At 33.3% G+C, this 20,546-nt stretch overlaps 1 protein-coding gene across 1 annotated transcript in view; it reads left to right on the forward strand.

The window, feature by feature from the left end:
• The first annotated feature begins 5,914 nt into the window (after window positions 1–5,914).
• LOC143044948 (sodium-independent sulfate anion transporter-like) overlaps window positions 5,915–20,546 on the forward strand; it is a 42,184-nt gene continuing 27,552 nt past the window's right edge. Inside the window, exon 1 of the mRNA XM_076217211.1 lies at window positions 5,915–6,030. The gene's annotated coding sequence lies outside the window, so the exon portion shown is untranslated. The remainder of the gene's footprint in view (window positions 6,031–20,546) is intronic.

Consider the following 20,546-nt stretch of genomic DNA (forward strand, 5'->3'; position numbering starts at 1 on the left):
ATGGGTCACACTGAGGTCACTTTGCATACAGAAAATATGTTGGGGGGAATTGCTTCCTGGAAGGAAGCAATTAAAATAAAGTAAACTTCTTCTAAATATGATTATATTTAAGAATTTTCTTCAAAAAAAAAGTATATGTACATAAGTTTTATAATGAAAACTATCCATTGAGTTATAAAAAAACATATGCATTATTTTTTTTAATTTGAGGTTTCTTATGACTTTAATGTGCTTGGTGAGACGGTATAACTTCCTGGAAGTCAAGTTGTCCCTTTTAAAGCTCATACTCCTAAGTGTTGTGATGCATGCTTTCTGAAGCATCTGCAAATAACAATTTACTATCCTCGGTTTCATCCAATTGATGGTCAAATCCAAGAGCATCTGTACTCAGTGTTAAAGAGTGGTGAAAGATACCAGAGGGACAGTCAAACTTATAGACTGACCAGGGGCAGATCCAGCCATTTTGAAAAAGGGGGGGTTGTTCAAACTACATGTCCCCATTCAAATGCATTGATCGTCCAAAAAAAGTGGGGTTCCAACCAACGGGACCTTGGAACCCCCTGGATCCGCCACTGCTGACAACACCATGGCTTAAAAAGAAAAAGACTAACTGATAATTTATAGAACACAATACACAACATAGAAAACTAAAGACTAAGCAACACAAACCCCTCCAAAAAACTGGGGGTGATCAAAATTACTTGACACATCCACCTGACCAACAAGGAAGTTAATTAAAGGAGATATGTGCTATAAATAATTCAAAATTAGTCATCAAATTAAGTTTATAACAGCAGTCATCTTTCCAATAAAAATAACTAGAACACACCTGCGAAATCGCGGGCATTCAGAGCGTGGTTGAAAGTATGTAAACTGTTGTAGGAAGAATTTTGTAAAAGATTTTGTGACTGGAAAATTTAAGGAAAGGTATCAAAAGTCATAGGTGATTGGGGATAGGACAACTGTTATTGTCCCCCTCCTCCTTTTTTTTTCCAATTTTCCAATTTTTTTTGTTTTCTATTCATTTCAATATGGACATACATTTAGTATATTATGAACATGCATTGCTATAAATAAAGGGTTATAATTTACTCTTTACTATCAATTCTCAGTTTATAAAAATGATTTTTTGTAAAAGATTTTATGACTGGATAACTTCAGAAAAGGTATCAAGTCATAGGCACTTTGGGACAGGACAATTGTTTTTCTTTCCCGGCTCCTTCTCTCCAATGTTCCCATTTTTTTGTTTTTTTATCAATTTTACTTACACAGGAATAATTTTAGCCCTTATCTGTATATTATGTTCATTCATTCCTATAACAGGGGTCTCTGACTCATTGGGGGGTGGGGGGGGGGTGTCGATCCCGGATCCCACTTACACTATGTACGTAAGCCATTCTCCTTTTTTGTAATTTCCCTAGTCCAAATAATTATGACGTCTGGCAAGGCTATTTTAATTTTTTTCTGGGACGCCTTCCTACGACCAAGAAAAAAATTAAAATAGCCTTGCCAGACGCTTATCTGTATATTATGTTCATTCATTCCTATAACAGGGGTCTCTGACTCATTGAGGGGGGGGGGGGTTTGTGTTTGATCCCAGATCCCACTTACACTATGTACGTAAGCCATTCTCTTTTTAGATCACCTGACCTGAAAGGTCAAGTGAGCTTTTATCATCACTTGTCGTCCATCGTCCGTAAACTTTTACATAAATCTTCTCCTCTGAAACTACTTGGCCAAATTTAACCAAACTTTGCCACAATCATCCTTGGGGTATCTTGTTTAAAAAATGTGTCCCATGACCTGACCATCAAATCAAGATGGCTACCATGGCTAAAAATAGAACATAGGGGTAAAATGCAGTTTTTGGCTTATAACTCAAAAACCAAAGCATTAAGAGCAAATCTGACGGGGTTTAATTGTTTATCAGGTCAAGATCAATCTGCCCTAAAATTTTCAGATGAATTGGACAACCCGTTGTTGAGTTGCTGCCCCTGAATTGGTAATTTTAAGGAAATTTTGCAGTTTTTGGTTATTATCTTGAATACTATTATAGATAGAGATAAACTGTAAACAGCAATAATGTTCAGCAAAGTAAGATCTACAATAAGTCAACATGACCAAAATTGTCAGACAACTCCTTAAGGAGTTATTGTCCTTTATATTCAATATTTAACAACTTTTCGTCATTTTTGTAACTTGTACAAAAATCTTCTTTTCTAAAACTATGGGCAAAATTTAACCAAATTTGGCCACAATCATTACTAGGGTATCTATTTTAGAAAAGTGTCTAATGAGCCTGCCTGCCAACCAAGATGGCTGACATCAGTAAATACAGTAACAGGTGAGCGACACAGGCTCTTGAGAGCCTCTAGTTTTGTAATTTCCCTAGTCCAAATAATTATGACGTCTAGCAAGGCTATTTTAATTTTTTTCTGGGACGCCTTCCTAGGACCCAGAAAAAAATTAAAATAGCCTTGCCAGACGGCAGACGTCATAATTATTTGGACTATAATTTCCCATGTCCTGCTAGACCTCATTTACCGTTTTCACGGCACAATACTTTGACTTTCACGTGTTACGCTGTAACTGCCGCGAATAATTACCTTGAAAATGATAGCAGATAGCAAATACACGTTATTCATAGCATATGTATGTTCACTGTAAACAGAAAACGCCATCCGGAAGTCTGGTCTGACTTAAAATTTCGTCCAAAGACGGAAACAATATCCGGATGCCTTTTTCTTGTTTTTCTCCCAAAATAGCTCAATCTGAATAATCTTAAGAATGGATGACAAATGCAACTATGCACTGTACCTATAGGACACAGAGGCATGATGATTAATTTATTGTGGAAAGAAGAGAAGCGACACACAATATGAGGTCTTCTCGTTTAATAGTATAGATGGCATGATATATAAGTATTTTTCTTATTTTCTTTTCTTTGTTAATTGTTTAGATTTTTGAAATAAATACCATGTACAGAAATAAAAAATTAGACAAATGTTAGATGTTAAGATTTTATTGGTCATTTGGTAGGATTACCATCATTGACCATAAATAAAATAATGAAATACATTTGTACTAGACCAATATTTGAGAATTAGCATAGCTGCACGAGATTAAAAAAAATGCATGGTGTGGATCCAGTGAAGTCTAATAATGGTCATTCTTCTGAAAAAAAAGCACCTGTTTGTTATAACAGATAGCAACACAATAACATTTGCATATAGATGAGGAAGGGGAAGTATACAAGATATCCATGACATTCTCCAGATGAGGAACTGTCTTTTGTATTTGACAATAACAAAGATAAAAAATAATGCTATATATAGCACCCTAAGGGTGAAAGGTCTAATTGATCTAATCTCTTTCTGTTTGCTTATAGCATGCAGCATTATGGAATAGGAACAATGATAGATTGACTTGAGTCAGAATAATGAGTATCCAGGTAGGATGAAATATTTGTTTGATAACTGTACATGTTCCTTTACGAGCGACCACTTTAATCATCTAAGTTACAGTGTCAGTCTAGTTCAAAGCAAGATATTTAATATGGCATTAACAGTTTTGTTTCATTTGAACTTGAAATTAAATGTACATGTTTGTTTCTTCAACAAAATTAGAATGAATATATCTTTGTCGGTTTGGGTTAAATATAAGGTCAGACAGGGATAAAAATCTGACCATATGTGATAATTTATCCCTGCATGCACTTTGTGGGGGACATAGAACTCTGGTTTTCCATGTGACTGTCTTTCCATCCAGTCTTGTTAGTGCTCTCAAGTTTACAATTCATGCCAGATTTATTTGTAAATTATACATGTTATATCATAGTTTTTTTATCAGCAGTGTAACAGACAAGTTTGAAAAATCAGTGCCAATGAACTGTTTCTTAAATAGTTATGCCCCTTTGAAACATTCTTGGTATGGAAAATTGTATTGTTATTCTCTTATTTGTACAATACATTTCTCTATAAAGATATTTGTACCAAAAATGCAAGAGCAATTTTTTTTCGCTTTTTTTCTTTCTTTCAAATATATATGTAGCATGTGGGATAGTAGAATTCTTTTAAGTTTTTTTCAAATTAAAGAAATAATTAAATTCTTGTATAGGATTTATCACATGAACTCTTTCTATTAACATTTAGTTTTAGTAATTGCTAAAGAAAGACATAGTTGGTCTCCTAGAGTTGCTTCCCTTACAGCTAATTAGAATATAGTCATGATAGTACACTAATCTGCATGTCATGTATTAGAATTTATCAGTTTTGAAATAAGTGGCCTTTTTCTTGGTGGGGGAGGAGGGCAAATAGATCTTACAAATAAGTGTACAAATAGGAAACAAATTTTTAAACTTTTTGTATTCTTTGGAAATTAGACCATTCTCCTCTTCAAGCTTATATTATGTAGAAACATTTAACTTGTTAAATTATTGAAAAATAAGGGAAACAAATCATATTTCTCTTTGACTTGCATACATGTTGCACTTCAGAATATCTCAAATCAGGTTTGTGTAGACAATGCAAACTTTGGCAATGCACTCTTCATAACCATCATGAAGAAACTGCAATGTTATTAAAAGGTCGCTGGGAATATATACATTTCAATGAGTACTATTCCACAATTATTTGTATAGAAGTTTGGAAGGCACAACTTTTCCCCCCAAGAACCCCTTCCATACAATTTCAGTAAGAAATTTAATACAGTATTGTGTGAAAATATGTTTGTATCCCAATCACCTCTAAATTTTTTATTTTATGTGTCTTTTAATTAGTACAGTTAATTCTGGAATAGCCCTGACAATAGAAACCATCGTAAGACACTATAAAACCAGAAAAATCTAGTTCTTTTTAGTTTTAAATAAGTTTTTTTAATTTTTTTTTGCGGATTTATATGTACTTTAATTACTCTAAGTATCAGATGTGCGACAAATATAGAGTAATTTGAACAGCTCAATTTCAGAATGCCTTACACACGGAAAATACGGATTGGTGCAAGAGAACTTAGAGGTGAATGTGCAATTTGCATGACAAAATGTAGCTTCAGTCTTTGAATTAAAAAGAAATTAAATAAAAAAGATTCTTAAAACATGTACAATTCTCATACAAAATGTAGTTTTGGACATACGATCTCTTATCTCAAAACCAGACATTTGTGGTTAGGGCACCTTTGATTTGACAATCCGGCCGTGAAACCGGAAAAATATAAAAAGTGTCCTACAAACCTCATATATTATAGAAACTTTTCAACTTAAAGATGTCTTTTATTTTCTCAAATCCAAAATTCAAAGAGCAACCTGTGAGAAGTAAGTAAACCGGTCTTTCTAAGATCGATTCAATTTCGTACAAGTGTAAACGGGGTTCGACTGAAACATTACATACCCCATCGAACAGAATTACTTATCATTTCATTTATTTTTGAACAAAATAATTTACCTACATGTACAGCTATCACATTTTAAACTATTTCGTGGAGGGATAAATAGATATGACAAATGTCTGATGCATTTTAGAATGTAGTTTGTAACACATCTGAAAAAAAAGACGTTTGATTAGTTTTGGATACTTATGATTCAATCAGCAACCTTCTCATGTATTTCATCCTAATTTCTTTACCTTATCAAATATCCCAAAGTTTGAAAAAAAAGCATTTATGAACCACATAATTACTGTTCTCTGCAAATATAAATATCTCTTTTTGGGGTAAAAATAGATGAATTTGTTGACAAAAGTCTAGAGGCGAAGATTTTGATTCAAACTTAATTGCAAGTCAAATTTATTAAGGATCAACCCAAAAAATAATGGAACTTGGTACGAAACTAAAAAATGTACATATTTATTTCAAATATATATACATAATCTTTTCTTATTTGCAACTAATGTTTATCATCAATCAATCTTTATTTGCAGGTAAATGTACACAGTTATAAGATGTTTTACAAAGAACCAAAAGAGTAACAGAAAACATCAATTATACATCTGAAAGGAGTTTTTACTGGTTTTCAAATTTCATTCAAGATTTCTGCTGGTAAGTGTTTATTCATCGAATGGAGTTACCATGGTTACAGCAGATTTGCAATAATTGTGGAATACCAATTTTTGGTTGATTTCCTGAGTATATATATGTTAACCATGAATTTAAATGTTCAACAAGAACAAAATTTAATTTTCTACAAGTTTGCATACAGATTTTGACAAAACCCTGAAATCAAATAACAACAACCCTGAATATTCGAAAATTGGTACCCAGGAAAATAAACGAATACACCTCTGTAAGAATTTTGGAAAAGGGAAACGGTCAAAATCAAGTAAAACTATTTTTTTGCAGAATTCTTTGTTATACCTAAGCAATTACAATGTTGAAAAAGATTTAATTCTGTAGATATATTGCAATTTTAGGTTCTTATTCACCCCACATCTTACCTTTTTAAAAATGTACAGCTGATATAAAAAAAGAAGATGTGGTATGATTGCCAATGTGACAACTTTTCATAAGAGAACAAATGACACAAAAATTTAATAACAACTAAAGATCACTGTATGGTCTTCAACAATGAGTTCATTTGAATCTTAACCTAAAAACTCATATGTACATGTATTCACAGCCATAAGATTATCACTTTTGATTGAGATATTTGTTATATATATTTGCAAAATTTTGAAAGCTTTTTCATGTTAAAGAATTCTATCTTCACAGAGAATGACCCTATAAATATATGTTATTCTGTTTCACAAAAATTGTTATCTCCCTATCTATGTACAATTTAGTTTATTGATTGTTGAAGAAAGTTTTTTGTCACATTTAAAATGCAGATATTGAGGGAAATGGTCTGCTTAAATAAAATTAGGACATACAATAAAAGAAAAAGGATGAGAAAACACCCTGTAAAATGTCCTTGTTGTTATAAAAAAAAATGTTAGTTCTTGATAGTTTTTTTTATTTTATCTTCAGTGGCAGATCCAGAGTTCTGGGGGTTGGAACCCCTTTTTTTGGACTATCAATGCATTTGAATGGTTGAACACCCCTTCTGAAATGGTTGGATCCACCCCTAAGCTTTTTGCATGGTCATGATGGGATGGTAGTAATTTCGGTTAAATGAAATTAAGGTTTAAATTAAAATCCCAAATTTGATCATTTCAAGATTGCAAAGGCATCATGTAGTTTGGTATTTCACCTTTAGTTCGATTTTATTTCGGTTGGGGTCTTTTCCTATATGATTTTTTTTTATATTATTTTTATAAACAATTATCAGCTGATTTTATCTGTTGATAAAAAAAAAAAAAAATAGGTCACTGACAGATTTCAAGAAAGATATATTAATTTTTCTGTTTTGTCCTTCTTTAGTAGCTGAGAAACTTTGGAATTCAGCAAGTAGAGATACATAATATATAATAAAATGTTCTGTATCATACCATTAGGTATATTTAATAAAACAGTTTGACACCTTAAGTGTTCTGTACACAATCAAATGTAAGATAAAGGTCATGCAAGTTGTAGCAAAATTGAAGAAAAAAGATATTTGTGTGCTGTATCTTTTATTAATTTTTATAAATGCAGAGTACATTGGACCCTAATTCTGCTTTTATCACTGAATATGGCACCATCCATGATGTTGTTTTTTTTTTTTACTTTTAAACATGTCACACAGTTTGTTTTAGTGAAAAATCACTCTTGCTGGTGTTGAGTGATTTACAGTGATACAGGGAGATTGATAGTGATTGGAGGTGATAACTAATTCGGATTGGTGATAATCACTTACTACCTAGGTAAAACACAGACAGATAGTTCAAAGTGAATTATTAACGACCACTAGGGCTTTCAATCATAACTAACTCAGTACTCAGAGTACAAAATATTTGCTAGAAACACCAATCCTGTATGTTGCTTAATGGATTTCTGAGTTTGAGTATGAAAATCATGACTGCAAGGCCAGCTTTCATTGTGAAAATAAAACCACACAATCACTGATTTGATCCTAGAGATCAAGAATTTTGACAAGCATAAATTTGATTTTAAAACAATGATACACTTTTAAGACTGTAGGTTAAACGATTAACATCGATGTGTATGACATTAAAAACCTACAGACCCTTTTTAGTTCTGGATAATTTTTATTTAAGTACTGAAAAACAAGTGTAAGTATTTTATTGTTGACATATTTTAAATAAATTAAATAGTCATCTTGATAAACTGAGAACTATTAAGTTTGTTAATAGATTAATAATATTGAATGGTGAAGAGGCAATTCCATTGTTTTGATTGAACACACTGTTGAATTCTTACTTTGTGTAGCTAAGCTGGTATTTGAAGCACTTGTCATTGACCTAAAGTTTGTGTTTTTGACACTTCTTTAAAGATATACAAACACCTTGCCACGTCCTTACTTGTGTATTGACAATTTTTTTTTATACAAAAACACCCAGGTGAAGAAATGGTTAGTAGTTCACCGATTTATAAGGGGCGCTAAACCTTTCCCTTAAACACAGAAGAGTATAAATAATATTCATCCTGAACTGGACACTTCTTGCAGAGAAAGTTGTGTACTACATGTAAATTAATTTTTGTTGCTCCTGCAACAAAAGTAATCATCCAGGGCATAGCCAGGAATTTCCAGGGGGGGTGGGGGTATTTGGACTCACTAACTCGATCTTAACAGTCACAATTGGAACAGAACGTTGACTTTAACAGTGCTTATTTGTTTTCAAGGTGGGGTTTTTCGGAACCCCCCTGGCTACGGGTATGTCATCCATGTTCATGGTTCATTGGTCAGATGTTATGTTTGGGTGTTTTGCAAGTACTATACACAATAGGTCAACTATATTTGGTGTACCATATTACTGTTAGTTGTACATGTCAGTCTAGCAGATATCATCTGACCTTGATCTCATTTTTGTCCTTTGGTCAATGTTAAGTTTTTGTGTTTGGTCTGTTTTTCAAATACGTAATAGTAAAAGGTTATATTTGGTGTATGGAATAATTGACAGATTTACATATCTGTTTACAATTCTTCAACTTTGATTAAAGACTAAATAAGAAAATAGTCAAAGTCCTAATTGAACTTTGTAAAAGATAAATAATTAAGTATAATAAGTTAAATGTAATGTAAATTAAAGACATGCAACAGATATTTAATTCAAGAGTACCAATGAAAAGCCAAACAAAAAGTTTGAAAGTCAGAGGAATTATAAAATGATTTGAAATATCTTGATGTCGATTATATATATGTCTTTTGACAATTTTCTCATTTTGCTGCAACATGTGCAATGCATACCTTTGTTATTGCACAACACAAAAATTTAAAATATATTTGGGAATATAATACCTATATTTAATAGTTCAAACACCTTATTGGGTTTGATATTGTCTATATTTAGCTTTTTGTTCAAGGTCACTTTTATTTTTCCAAGGCCTAGAAGACAAAGGGTTAGTTGTAAACAAAGTCATGTTATGTAATAAACCACAATGTTTGTTTACTCACCTGGACCGAAGGCCTTTTGATGATTACTGCTATCACTGGGGACATGTTATAATCTTGATATATTATCGTAAACTGTGATTTTATTATTATTTGTGGGATACCAATTTTCAAGGGGTTTTAAGGGTTAAGGTTAAACCTCAAATTTTCAATAGGATAGTTTGAAGACTTTTGGCAACATCATGAAAATCGTATATCCAAAGGCGGATCCAGCCTTTTTCAAAAGGCCTTAGGGGGTTCCTAACCCGGTATAAAAAAGGGGTGTGACAATCATCTGTCCCGATTCAAATCCATTGATCGTCCAAAAAAAAGGGGGGTTCCAACTCACAGGAACTCACCCCCCCCCCCCCCCTGTTCCACCACTGATATCCACGAAAAAAATAGTACCAACAAAAAAATTTGAATCCACAAAACAACAAACCTAAGTAAGAATTTAACTGTTTGAATTTTCTTAAGTATCTGTATCTGAAAAGACTTGCAGACAAGAGGGTATTATTATGTCCTAGGATCACCTGTACAGGTATTCAGATTTTGTAATATAATGTCTTGAGCTTGTAACTTTAGAACTGGTTTTCAGACAAATCTTCGTTTTACCATTATGAAAACCTGAGATAAGAATACTTTTTTTTTTATGTCAAATAGAAGGCTTTATTAAATAAATTTATTGTGAGACTCTGAATGGATTGTTTTATCACTAGGAAGTATTAGAATTAGCACCATTCATAAAATTATGACCCCCTTGATGGACATATTTACTTGTCTATACAATACACACACAAATTAAATTTGATTTAGATAATTGCAATACACACACATGGATTAAGTCTATTGCAATGCACACATTGATTAATTTTTTTGCAATATGCACACATTGATTGAGCTAGTTTATTGCAATACACATATTGATTTAGTTTATTGCAATATGCACACATTGATTTAGTTTATTGCAATACACATATTGATTTAGTTTATTGCAATGTACACATTGATTAAGTTTATTGCAATATGCACACATTGATTAAGTTTATTGCAATACACACACATGGATTAAGTTTTTTGCAATATGCACACATTGATTAAGTTTTTTGCAATATGCACACATTGATTGAGCTAGTTTATTGCAATACACATATTGATATAGTTTATTGCAATATACACACATTGATTTAGTTTATTGCAATACACCTATTGATTAAGTTTATTGCAATATGCACACATTGATTTAGTTTATTTCAATTATACACACATTGATTTAGTTTATTGCAATACACATATTGATTAAGTTTATTGCAATACACACATATTGATTTAGTTTATTTCAATATGCACACATTGATTTAGTTTATTGCAATACACATATTGATTTAGTTTATTGCAATACGCACATATTGATTTAGTTTATATCAATTATATACACATTGATTCATTTTATTGCAATGCACACATTGATTAAGTTTACTGCAATGTACACATTGATTAAGTTTATTGCAATGCACACATTGATTAAGTTTTTTGCAATATGCACACATTGATTTAGCTAGTTTATTGCAATGCATACATTGATTAAGTTTTTTTCAATATGCACACATTGATTTAGCTAGTTTATTGCAATACACATATTGATCAAGTTTATTGCAATGCATACATTGATTAAGTTTTTTTCAATATGCACACATTGATTTAGCTAGTTTATTGCAATACACATATTGATCAAGTTTATTGCAATATGCACACATTGATTTTTCTAGTTTATTGCAATACACATATTGATTAAGTTTATTGCAATATGCACATATTGATTTAGTTTATATCAATTATACACACATTGATTCAGTTAATTGCCATACACACACTTTTGATTTAGTTTATTGCAATACACACATGTATTTAGTTTATTGCAATACAAACACATTGATTTAATTCATTGCAATACATCTCTAAATACCATACCACATTTTTTTTATAATGTTAAATACATTGTCAAAAATGAATCTAGCGAACTATTTGTCGTCTGTCTGTTGTTGTCTGTTTACTTTTCAAAAACTTTTTCCTTTGACACTATGGGACCAGTTGGAATCATACCTTGGCACATTTATCATTGGGGTATCTAGTTTAAAAATTGTGTTTGATGATCATGTTTGCCACACAACATGGCTAAAATTAGAACAGACAGGTGAAAAATTTTGTATACATGTATTTCTTTGAAAACTGCTATTTTTAAAGTAAAAAAGATTTGAAAGCATTACAACTATTCAGATGATTCCGATTTCGCCATTAATGAATTAAAATTTTCTCAACCATCAGCAGAAACCCTGGTTCAAAACAATAAGATTACTGTCTATCTACATCAAAACTTTCAGTCAAGTTTTAATTGAAGTGCTTGCCATTAAATGACAAATGCTACCATTTTAACCCCATTTTTTCCCAGTTTTAGTTTTGAAATTTAAGAAAATTAAAGATAAAAATACCTATAGTATAAATATTTTGATAAAAAATGATCAACAAGACAAGATCTGCAAATAAATTATTATTGCTGATATTGTGGGCGACTTTTAATAGGAGACGAGGAGTTATTGCCTTTATAAAATGAAACAGTTTTTACCAACAGTTTGCATTTTTGCCTATTAACTTGAAACCTAGTTTGCATTTTTGCCTATTATTTCGAAACCTCTAATAGATTGATAGACAATAAATAGTGAAATAATAAGCAAGACTGATCAATTTTATGTATTATTTTTTTTTTTTTTTTTGGGGGGGGGGGGGTGGGGGGGGGGTTAAATAAAGAAATTGTAAACCAAAAGAAATATTTTAGACATCAATTATATTCTCAATAACAAAATTAGAAAGTTACCAATTGTTAAAGGTGCAATTATATCTTTAGACCCTCTAGTAATTGTCCTGAACGTGTATGAATATATTTGCCACTGGAAGTAAAGCAAATAACATTCAATCAATCTACCAAATTTTATGTGACATTTTAGACCTATTAAAGGACCCTAATAGTGCACCTTCTCCAAAGGGGAATCCAGGGGGTGGGGTTCTAGGGGGTTGGAACCCCCCTTTTTTAAGGACAATGAATGCATTTGAATTGGGACATATAGTTAGAACTCCCCTTTATCCTGGGTTAGGAACACCCCCCCCCCCTTTTTAGCTCACCTAGCCGAAAGGCCAAGTGAGCTTTTCTCATCACTTGGCGTCCGGCGTCTGTCGTCCGTCGTCGTCCTGCGTTAACTTTTACAAAAATCTTCTCCTTTGAAACTACTGGGCCAAATTTAACCAAACTTGGCCACAATCATCATTGGGGTATCTAGTTTAAAAAATGTGTCCGGTGACCCGGCCAACCAACCAAGATGGCCGCCATGGCTAAAAATAGAACATAGGGGTAAAATGCAGTTGTTGGCTTATAACTCAAAAACCAAAGCATTTAGAGCAAATCTGACAGAGGTAATATTGTTCATCAGGTCAAGATCTATCTGCCCTGAAATTTTCAGATGAATCGGACATTTTGTTGTTGGGTTGCTGCCCCTGAAATGGTAATTTTAAGGATATTTTGCTGTTTTTGGTTATTATCTTGAATATTATTATAGATAAAGATAAACTGTAAACAGCAATAATGTTCAGCAAAGTAAGATCTACAAATAAGTCAACATGACCAAACTGGTCAGTTGACCACTTTAGGAGTTATTGCCCTTTATAGTCAATTTTTAACCATTTTTCGTAAATCTTAGTAATCTTTTAGAAAAATCTTCTCCTCTGAAACTACTTGGCCAAATTTAACCTAACTTGGCCATAATCATCATTGGGGTATCTAGTTTAAAAAATGTGTCCGGTGACCCGGCCAACCAACCAAGATGGCCGCCATGGCTAAAAATAGAACATGGGGGTAAAATGCAGTTTTTGGCTTATAACTCAAAAACCAAAGCATTTAGAGCAAATCTGACATGTGTAAAATTGTTCATCAGGTCAAGATCTATCTGCCCTGAAATTTTCAGATGAATCGGACATTCCGTTGTTGGGTTGCTGCCCCTGAAATGGTAATTTTAAGGAAATTTTGCTGTATTTGGTTATTATCTTGAATATTATTATAGATAGAGATAAACTGTAAACAGCAATAATGTTCAGCAAAGTAAGATCTACAAATAAGTCAACATGACATAAATGGTCAGTTGACCTCTTTAGGAGTTATTGCCCTTTATAGTCAATTTTTAACCATTTTTCGTAAATCTTAGTAATCTTTTAGAAAAATCTTCTCCTCTGAAACTACTGGGCCAAATTTAACCAAACTTGGCCATAATCATCATTGGGGTATCTAGTTTAAAAATGTGTCCGGTGACCCGGCCAACCAACCAAGATGGCCGCCATGGCTAAAAATAGAACATAGGGGTAAAATGCAGTTTTTGGCTTATAACTCAAAAACCAAGGCATTTAGAGCAAATCTGACGTGGATAAAATTGTTCATCAGGTCAAGATCTATCTGCCCTGAAATTTTCAGATGAATCGGACATTCTGTTGTTGGGTTGCTGCCCCTGAAATGGTAATTTTAAGGAAATTTTGCTGTTTTTGGTTATTATCTTGAATATTATTATAGATAGAGATAAACTGTAAACAGCAATAATGTTCAGCAAAGTAAGATCTACAAATAAGTCAAACATGACCAAAATGGTCAGTTGACCATTTTAGGAGTTATTGCCCTTTATAATCAATTTTTAACCATTTTTCTTAAATCTTAGTAATCTTTGAGAAAAATCTTCTCCTCTGAAACTACTGTGCCAAATTTAACCAAACTTAGCCATAATCATCATTGGGGTATCTTGTTAAAAAAATGTGTCCGGTAACTCGGCCAACAAACCAAGATGGCCGCCATGGCTAAAAATAGAACATGGGGGTAAAATGCAGTTTTTGGCTTATAACTCAAAAACCAAAGCATGAAGAGCAAATCTGACAGGAAGTAAAATTGTTGATCAGGTCAGGATCTATCTGCCCTGGAATTTTCAGATGAATCGGATAATCGGTTGTTAGGTTGCTGCTCCTGAATTGGTAATTTTGAGGAAATTTTGCTGTTTTTTTATTATTATCTTGAATATTATTATAGATAGAGATAAACTGTAAACAGCAATTTTGTACAGCAAAGTAAGAACTAAAAATAAGTCAGTATGACCAAAATAGTCAATTGACCCCCTAAGGAGTTATTGCCCTTCATAGTCAATTTTTAACAATTTTCTTAAAATTTGAAGATTTTCAATAACATTTTCCACAGAAAGTACTGTTATAGATAGAGATAATTGTAAGCAGCAAGAATGTTTAGTAAAGTAAGATCTACAAACACATCACCATTACCAAAACACAATTTTGTCATGAATCCATCTGTGTCCATTGTTTAATATTCACATAGACCAAGGTGAGCGACACAGGCTCTTTAGAGCCTCTAGTTCCCTTTAAAAAATGGCTGGATCCGCCTCTGTTCTCTCATTTTAAATTTCCAAATTTCCAGTTGTGGCTTGACAACTCTGTCACATGTCTGCATTTTATAATTAACATTGTGTGATATCTGTGCATGTTAAGCTATGATACACTATCAGGCGAGTGTCATTGACTCAATTGGAATTTGTAGTCCTAAATTCTATGTACCTATTATCTGACTGTAAGATCAAGTGTACTAAGGCAGAAATTCAGTTCGTAACAGAATCCTTCAGTTCTGGTGATCCATTCTGCAGCAAGATCAAGTGTACTAGAGCAGAACTTCAGTTCTAAACAGAATCCTTCTGTTCTTGTGATCCATTCTGCATCAAGATCATGTGTACTAGAGCAGAACTTTAGTTCTAAACAGAATCCGTCTGTTCTGGTGATTCATTCTGCATCAATATCATGTGTACTAGAGTAGAACTTTAGTTCTAAACAGAATCCTTCTGTTCTGGTGATTCATTCTGCAGCAAGATCAAGTGCACTAGAGCAGAACTTCAGTTCTAAACAGAATCCTTCTGTTCTGGTGATCCATCCTGCAGCAAGATCAAGGTTACTAGAGCAGAACTTCAGTTCTAAACAGAATCCGTCTGTTCTGGTGATTCATTCTGCATCAATATCATGTGCACTAGAGCAGAACATCAGTTCTAAACAGAATCCTTCTGTTCTGTGTGATCCATTCTGCAGCAAGATCAAGTGCACTAGAGCAGAACTTCAGTTCTAAACAGAATCCTTCTGTTCTGGTGATTCATTCTGCAGCAAGATCAAGTGTACTAGAGCAGAACTTCAGTTCTAAACAGAATCCTTCTGTTCTGGTGATCCATTCTGTAGCAAGATCAAGTGTACTAGAGCAGAACTTCAGTTCTAAACAGAATCCTTCTGTTCTGGTGATCCATCCTGCAGCAAGATCAAGGTTACTAGAGCAGAACTTCAGTTCTAAACAGAATCCGTCTGTTCTGGTGATTCATTCTGCATCAATATCATGTGCACTAGAGCAGAACATCAGTTCTAAACAGAATCCTTCTGTTCTGTGTGATCCATTCTGCAGCAAGATCAAGTGCACTAGAGCAGAACTTCAGTTCTAAACAGAATCCTTCTGTTCTGGTGATTCATTCTGCAGCAAGATCAAGTGCACTAGAGCAGAACTTCAGTTCTAAACAGAATCCTTCTGTTCTGGTGATTCATTCTGCAGCAAGATCAAGTGTACTAGAGCAGAACTTCAGTTCTAAACAGAATCCTTCTGTTCTGGTGATCCATTCTGTAGCAAGATCAAGTGTACTAGAGCAGAACTTCAGTTCTAAACAGAATCCTTCTGTTCTGGTGATTCATTCTGCAGCAAGATCAAGTGTACTAGAGCAGAACTTCAGTTCTAAACAGAATCTTTCTGTTCTGGTGATCCATTCTGCAGCAAGATCAAGTGCACTAGAGTAGAACATCAGTTCTAAACAGAATCCTTCTGTTCTGGTGATCCATGCTGCATCAAGATCATGTGTACTAGAGCAGAACTTTAGTTCTAAACACAATCCGTCTGTTCTGGTGATTCATTCTGCAGCAAGATCATGTGTACTAGAGCAGAACTTTAGTTCTAAACAGAATCCTTCTGTTCTGGTGATCCATTCTGTAGCAAGATCAAGTCTACTAGAGCAGAACTTCAGTTCTAAACAGAATCCTTCTGTTCTGGTGATTCATTCTGCAGCAAGATCAAGTGTACTAGAGCAGAACTTCGGTTCTAAACAGAATCCTTCTGTTCTGGTGATCCATTCTGTAGCAAGATCAAGTCTACTAGAGCAGAACTTCAGTTCTAAACAGAATCCTTCTGTTCTGGTGATTCATTCTGCAGCAAGATCATGTGTACTAGAGCAGAACTTCAGTTCTAAACAGAATCTTTCTGTTCTGGTGATTCATTCTGCAGCAAGATCAAGTGTACTAGAGCAGAACTTCGGTTCTAAACAGAATTCTTCTGTTCTGGTGATCCATTCTGTAGCAAGATCAAGTCTACTAGAGCAGAACTTCAGTTCTAAACAGAATCCTTCTGTTCTGGTGATTCATTCTGCAGCAAGATCAAGTGTACTAGAGCAGAACTTCGGTTCTAAACAGAATCCTTCTGTTCTGGTGATCCATTCTGTAGCAAGATCAAGTCTACTAGAGCAGAACTTCAGTTCTAAACAGAATCCTTCTGTTCTGGTGATTCATTCTGCAGAAAGATCAAGTGTACTAGAGCAGAACTTCGGTTCTAAACAGAATCCGTCTGTTCTGGTGATCCATTCTGCAGAAAGATCAAGTGTACTAGAGCAGAACTTCAGTTCTAAACAGAATCCTTCTGTTCTGGTGATTCATTCTGCAGCAAGATCATGTGTACTAGAGCAGAACTTCAGTTCTAAACAGAATCCTTCTGTTCTGGTGATTCATTCTGCAGAAAGATCAAGTGTACTAGAGCAGAACTTCAGTTCTAAACAGAATCCTTCTGTTCTGGTTATTCATTCTGCAGCAAGATCAAGTGTACTAGAGCAGAACTTCAGTTCTAAACAGAATCCTTCTGTTCTGGTTATTCATTCTGCAGCAAGATCAAGTGTACTAGAGCAGAACTTCGGTTCTAAACAGAATCCTTCTGTTCTGGTGATCCATTCTGCAGAAAGATCAAGTGTACTAGAGCAGAACTTCACTTCTAAATGTTATCCTTTGTCCAGGTGATCCATATGCATAAGTGTAGCAGAAGTGATAATTAAAAATAAACATACAAGTAGTATACATTACATTTACACACAAATGAAATATATGTTTCTGAAATAATTTTTAAGCTTTTTGCAATTAGAAAATAAGAATGCATGGGCTGTTTCATATTTATTTAGTCTTTAGTTGTTTATGTGTACAGTTGTTTGTCTTTTGGTCTATCTTTTCTTACCAATGTTTGTTTTTTACTTTTGATTTTGAATGTGATCCCTTTGGTATCTTTCACTTCTCTTTTATGAAATACTAAATACTTTGTTGTCTTAAGGATGTACTTAGGTGAGGTTTGGGAATTTGTGTAAAATGTTCGGACTCCTCGGTGTTTTTCCATACAATACTATGTAAAATATTTTGCCCCATAACACCCATTTTTTTTTCATATAAGACTTTATAGCTCATGAAATTTCAGTTACCAAAATTTTAGAAGATTCTTGATTTTCTTTCGTTTGTTTTGAGACCCAAATAATTCCAATGGAAATTTAAGGTAAAATTCCGTGTCAGCCTTTTCCCGCCATATTTTAAATCTCAAATATCTCAAAAGGGACTGGGAGGTACATGACCTATCAATATTTTCAGCTTATCTTTATCATTAATTGATGCTCAACAAGCTTGTAGTATCAATTTTAATTTCTTGATTTACTCATTTTTACCTAACCTCACCTAAGGACATCCTTAAGACATGCCTAAAAGTCACACATACAAAGAGATAAAATGAAGGCTATATGTCATGGAAGATGCATGCATTATATGGTTGACGTGAAAATATCGTTCTCTAGAACTAGGCCACAAGGAAAAAGTCAGTTACACTGTGGCTATGTAGGTAGTACCTGTATTATCGTGATTATAGGTGAGGGGGTCATAATAAGGCCACTGATATGATGAAATATGTATTTGAATGACGTAACTAACAGCTTAACCAAAGGAAAATTTTAAAACTGCCAAGGAAAGGAATATTCTTAAAAAGAAAATATTACAAAACTGTAGCTATATAAAATGTATTTTTAAACTTTTTGTGCAAAATAATATTAAATTTGAAATTAGAAATATATGAGTTGAAGCAAAAAGAAACTTTTTCATACAAAAATATTTATAATAATGTTGATTTTTTTAAAAATTTTCTTATTACATTGTACAAGACAGAGAAATGTCTTTGCCTGATAGGATTACAGCAAATTTGATCTGAAACTTTTATCTAGACATTTGTATATCAACATAGAATATTTAAAAAATAACATTTTAAAAAGTGCAAAATAAGCCCTGACTGTGCATACATTTTTAAAATATGATAAGTGCAATTTGTGGCATGAACATCATAATAAGACTGTAATTGAAAAAATAACAACAAACAATATGCAACATTCTGTTAGTACATCCAAAGTCCAATCAGATATATGACTGCAAATTGATACAGTGCATCCTGCAGACCAGCACAGTAAAACACATGCACACTTTAGGTATTTGTCCTTGTTTCAAATGTTAGAAATCCAAGGAAGATAATCTATTTTTTATGATAACCTTGCAAAACACACATTTAATCTTTGAAGGGGCACCATTATCTTTGTTCAAACATTAAAGTACATTTAGTGCTAGTAAACTACTATAACATTAAAAATTAGTGTTTATCTTTTTTTCACAGTATGTCAAGAGTATTTCATGTATGAATTAGTGTTGTTGATATTCTTGAAAAGAGCACAAAAGGATAGTACTTTTTTGTAAACCATTGTAGAATGAGCTTCTAAAGCATCAAGTTTTTTGTAAACCCGAGATGCTTTTAACAAAAAATTCATGCCAAGCCCCTCCCCTCTCTTGTGCGAAAAATTTGGTTGATTATTTAGGAAATCCCTGAAGCATGACTGGTCCTCTAAGGCAGTCAGTCACAGGCCCCCTCTAATTATCAACAGTTCTGTATCCGCCACTGAGTTACTTTTTTACTAGTTTTCTTCACTATGTAAATACAGAAATAATGATATAGTTTGAAAATGTTTTTGAATGCAAATTGTTCTTGTACAGAAGACAAGTTTTTGTTTCATGACCTTGATTACCCATTAGGGTCTTGCATGGTCAATCTTTATACCTTCAATTTTTAAACCTTATATACACTATGGGCATTTGCCTATTCCAATTTTTTATTAACCCTGCTGCCTACTTTTTAACAACAACATAAACAATGTTTGAAGATTTTAGTTCTGCCCCACCTATGCCACCTACGATAGTAGAGGGGCATTATGTTTTCTGGTCTGTGGCTCCGTCCGTCCGTTCGTTCGTCCCGCTTCAGGTTAAAGTTTTTAGTCAAAGTAGTTCTTGATGAAGCTGAAGTCCAATCAACTTGAAACTTAGTACAATTGCTGCTTATGATATAATTTTTCTAATTTTAAAACCAAATTAGACTTTTGACCCTTACTTAAAGGTCCACTGAACATAGAAAATGAAAGTGGGAGTTTCAGGTTAAAGTTTTTGGTCAAGGTAGTTTTTGATGAAGCTCAAGTCCAATCAACTTGAAACTTAGTACACTTGTTGCTTATGATATGATGTGTCTAATTTTAATGCCAAATTAGGCTTTTGACCCCAATATCACGGTCCACTTAAAATAGAAAATGAAAGTTAGAGTTTTAGGTTAAAGTTTTTGGTCAAGGTAGTTTTAGATGAAATTGAAGTCCAATCAACTTGAAACTTAGTACATATGTTCCCTATAGTATAAACTTTTTAAATTTTAATGCCAAATTAGATTTTACCCAATTTCACGGTCCATGGAACATGGAATATGATAGTGAAGTTGGGCATTTGTGTAGGTTAGACACATTCTTGTTTTTTATTGAATGATTTTTTGATAGGATGATATCTGTTGACAAGACATTATACATGTAAATACATTGTCAAGCTG

The sequence above is a fragment of the Mytilus galloprovincialis genome, chromosome 9 (genome assembly GCF_965363235.1).
Source record: "Mytilus galloprovincialis chromosome 9, xbMytGall1.hap1.1, whole genome shotgun sequence".
Taxonomy (NCBI): Eukaryota; Metazoa; Mollusca; class Bivalvia; order Mytilida; family Mytilidae; genus Mytilus; species Mytilus galloprovincialis.